This window comes from Bidens hawaiensis, unplaced genomic scaffold (assembly GCF_021521415.1).
Source record: "Bidens hawaiensis isolate Kalapana, Puna unplaced genomic scaffold, B.hawaiensis_p1.1 tig00023792_1, whole genome shotgun sequence".
Taxonomy (NCBI): Eukaryota; Viridiplantae; Streptophyta; class Magnoliopsida; order Asterales; family Asteraceae; genus Bidens; species Bidens hawaiensis.
In genome coordinates, this window is record NW_027493736.1 from 34,166 (window position 1) to 39,328 (window position 5,163).

Sequence of the window (5,163 nt, forward strand, 5' to 3'; positions counted from 1 at the left end):
AAAGTACTAAAAATGCAAGTTTTTTGAAACTGAGGTAGCCATTTGCACAAAATAAAGAATATGTACTAAAGTTGCGTAGTTGGTCAAACCACATATACTAAAATGACACTTAACTCTATATTATATTATTCCATGCTTTTCTTTGTTCTCTTTTTAACAGCCAATATGTTTTCTTTATTCACCTTTAACAATGAAAATATAAACTTAGTACGAAATAATGTTTTATAGTTGATAGTAAATGAAACATGGTATTTTTTTTGAATTGTTTTTCATTTTTACTTTATTGTTTTTAATTAATTTAGTAAATAATATATATGCTAATTTAGGAAACATATATGACATCATCCGGGTCGACGTGCGGTCCGACCTCCCGGTTCGGTCCGACCTTTGACCCGACAAAATATCCAGGTCAATGTCTGGGTCGAGTCTTGTAACATTGGTTAGAACTCAATTATCAAATGATTAACACAATGTTTTGTGGTAACTCACCCATTAATCTTTCTTGGGTTCTTTTGTCACACCTTAATCCTCCCCAAGAAGCGCTTCTTCTTCTTTAACTTTTTATGTATAGCTCAAATCCAACTTAAATATTATTTTGTTCTTATATTCTTGTCAGCCCATTTACCAATTTTGAGCGCCAAATTTATTTAATTTAGTGGCTTTTAATACTCTCAACTTTTACTTATTGACTGATATCACTCAAACTTTTGATTTGTTACCCACCACTCTTAACTTTCACCCTATTTGTTACTGGCACTCCTGAACTGAACTTAACAGACTCTAACTCCTTTAGTTTTCTTGCTGATGTGTCATGATTTAATATGTGGCATGCTATGTGGCATTTTTACACAGTAAATAATATTAAAAATAGTAAATAATATTAGAAAAGATTTAAAACAATCTATACTTAAAAAATAACTTTGAGCCATCCAAAACGACATTCACAATCACCACCATCAACTACCACCACCACCTCCCATCTACTATCACCAACACCCAACTACCACCATCACTCAACAACACCCATTGCAGCTTCCCGACCTCATCTCCGACAACTATGAATCACATTCTTCAATATAAACTCTAAAAAAATTAAGAATCATCCGTTTTCAATCTAGTTTCTCAAAAGCTGGTGAAGTAAACAACAACCCATTATTCTGTTCTAGGTAATCGAATTTGCAGAAGATTGATAATAATCTAATTTTAGTTGCATTTTTCAATGGGAGTATTGAACCTTTGCTAGCTTCAAATACCGCATAGATTACTAGCTTGGCCTTTGATTTGATCAAATACTTTCTTCATGGATTGGTGACAGTGGTGGTGATGGTTCGATTGATGCTCAATTAGAAATGGTGACAACTGGAACTTGGTTATTGTGACCATCATCGTCGGATTTGTGTCAAACTCTGCAACTCTACCTCTTAGTCAACCAGTGTCAAAGTTGCCATTGTAGGTTTGTGTGGTGGCGCTGCTCGATTTTTAGAAACCAAACTATTTTCAGAGCGGTGGTGGTAGTTCGAGCAACCGAAAAAATTGTGATGATGTTGATTTTTAGTGAGAGAGGGAGAGAAAGACATGAACTAGTGATAAAGAACGGTGAGAACATAGATATGAATGAAGAGAGAGAGAGAGAGAGAGAGAGAGAGAGAGATGTGACATTCGTCAATTTTGGGTCCATTTCGTTTTCGTTATTTTATTCGTTTTCTTGTAAACCGACCCGTTTTGTAAACCGAAACCCTCAATATAATCAAAATGGTGATTTTTATGTTACAATATTGTTTTACACTTGTTGGGTCTTGAAAACATTCATTTCGGTCCTTAAAATGCGTAAAATCACTTAAAACGAACTCCGGGGACTAAATCTGCCATTTTTGAAAGTTTTGGAAAAGCTGGTGTATAACCCCATCGCGCTACGCGATGGGGGTGACCTTACGGTCGCGCGGCGCGACGGGCTGCAGATCAGCAGCCCTTTTATTTGTTTGTTTGTGTTTGTTTTAACCCCTTTTTGCATGAAACTTCTTTTGTTTAACACCCATATTTGACCACCAACATTACTCTATATATACACTCTCTTTCCCCTTCATTTTCCCCTGCTACAACTCTAAAAACTCTCTCAAACATCAAAGATCTAATGTTATTTTCTTAGTGTTCTTGAAGGTTTGACTTCCAAAAGTCAAACTGAGTTTAATCTTTCATTCTAATTAGCTTATGTAGTCTTATTAATACTTGTTTATGGTGACACAACATATATATAATATAATACCCCTTGTTACCTTTGGTAGTTACTTCTCCGATTCCGGTCGGTGAGGTTTCGGACCTTGTAAGGCAAGGCTTCATGGAGAACATCGTGTTCTTGATATATATACATACTTATATAACTTGTTGATACATACTAAACATGCTTAACTTCTGCTCATTTTAGTTTATTTACAAGTTCCATGGTTATGAGTTTGAGGGTCTATGCTTTGGTTTAACCGTAAATAGCTCTAAACTGTAAACCGAACTTTTGCTTACTAGTTTTGTTAAAATAGTTGTTTAAACATGTTTAATGTCAGATTTGAGTTTCTAAAATCATTTTTACAAGTTCTTTGATATTGGGCATGTGGAAACCATCTATGAACTTATTGGGAGATGGAAACCGAACCAAAACCGAACTCTTGTTTAAAGACTTTATTGTTAATTTTTTGGTTGTAAAACTTAAGTTTCTTCAATTATAAATTATTATACAAGTTCTTGGTTGTTAGCTTTTTTATTAATTAATCTATTGTAAAACTTTTTGGTTGTAAAACTTAACCTCCATCCACCATTGATTCACCACCATCTCATTTCTTTGATTCACCACCACCACCATCTTCTTTGAAATATTAACACTATCTCCAACCACCGTCGCATTCACCATCTCCGGCCACCGCCATATTCACCATCCAACATCACCATATCCGGCCAACGTCGCCTTCACCATCCAACATCAACATATCCGGCCAACGTCGCCTTCACCATCCAGCATCAACATATCCGACCATTGTTGTCTTCGTGCTGGCCTCCATTTCATGGTGAATCAACTCCATCTTCTTCCAACATCAACATATCTGCATTCGTCGTCTTCTCCGGTTTCTGGCAAATGGCGGTGGTGGTGAATCAATAGTTCCGTCGTCTTCTCTGGTTTCCGACAAGTGGCGGCGACGGTGGTGGTGAATCAATGATTCCGTCGTCTTCTCCTTTTTCCGGTAAATGGCAGTGGGGGCAGTGAATCAGTGGTGGAATGAGGTGGATTTAATTTTTTTTTTCAAAAAATCACGGAGGAGACTGTTTTGGTTTGAAATCTCACGAGTCAGACGACTTTTCTTTGAAATCTCATGGGTCAGGCGGATTTCCTTTAAAATCTCACGGGTGGGGGTCAACATCTTTACACGTATCACTATTCCATTGGGGGATGGAAATCATCGACGGGAAACCAAATGTCACGACGGAGATGGATTTCGATAGTCTATTTAGGAAGTTTTAAAACTTTTGGCCTATTTTGAGACGTTCTCTTCTCAAATGACCTATTTTAGAAATTGTCCCTTAAATTATATATGAAAGAGATAATAGACCTTGAAGAATTCAATTAATTACAAGTATAACACTTTCTTTTACAGAACCCCATGAAATTTCCAAAAGGATGGACTTTAACATGTTAACTACCATAAAGAATAAGATTAGTTTCCTCAAATACTGTATTTAATAACAATTGTAAAGTTTGCCTTTTCTTTTTATATTTAGCAGTAGAACATTAGTTGTTAAAAATTGTTTATGATACACTATGGCAACAATGATCACATATTAAAAGTATATATAACTAGTTTTTATCCCCCGTATTACGGGGTTGTTTTATATTATTTGTTCTAATATTTATTTATTTTTTGAGTTTATATTTTTTTATTGTATGAAAGTTAATAATATACTTATGGTTTGGTGATAAATTGTTTCACAAAAAAATGATATGTTATAACCCGATTTAAAAGCTATATGGTTTTGATGAGACCCAAACCCGTTTATTTATTTTACTATAAAATTGGTTTTTTAATTAAATAATATTTAAGTTAATAATATACTTATGTTTTGATGAGACACAAGACCCGTTTATCTTTTTACTATAAAATTGGGTTTTTAATTATAAATAATATTTAAGTTAATAATATACTTATGGTTTGATGAGGCCCAAGACCCGTTTATCTTTTTACTATAAAATTGGTTTGTTAATATAATATATATATATATATATATTAAAATAAATAAGATATTAATTTTTAGTATATCCTATATTATAGGATTTTTACATCAATAATTTGGTGATGATAGTTTTTAATTTAATGAGATGTTATAACCCGTTTAAGGAATATCTGGGTTTGATAAGACCCATACCCATGAATTCAGGTCAAATGCATGAGAAGCCTCCATTTAAAAATCAAGCAAATCTGGTGACTCCAAAAAAAGGAGGAGCTATCACATCGCGACACATAGGATTTTTATGTTTCCGTTTATATATATTATAGATATAACATTTCAAATAATGTGTAGTGTTTACTTTTTACCCAAGAACCATACCCGTTTTCTTATTATTATTATTATTATTATTATTATTATTATTATTATTATTATTATTATTATTTAAATTGTCTGCCATTAGTCTATTACAGAGAGTTATTATGAGAAAACCTATAAAAAGAAAATAGCTTTAGATGTTCCATCAAAACAAAAATATGATTAACATACTAAAAATGTGAAAGAATGCAAGTTTAAGGGTGAAACAAAATGTTAATAACTTTATAAAAAAACATAATCACAAAAAACATGCCTTGCACAAATTTAAATGCATTCAAATGATACATAAACCAATTCAGTAATTAGCAAGAATCACAAAGTTACCATCTTATTATATTCTTAAACCCAACTTCCGTGTTCTTCATACTTTTCATTCTTTTTCATTCATCCTTTTCGTTAATGCTATGATCCATCTGTAGTAAGTAGGAATCACAAATGGGTCTTAAAAATTGCTCAAACGCAGCATTGCTGCCTGTTGGAAAGGTTAAGTCAATTTGCAGGGGCCAGAATTGTCAAATAGATATTGTTGGTTTACTTTGGCTCTGTTATGTAAAAGTAATAAGTCAGAGGGGTTAGTTC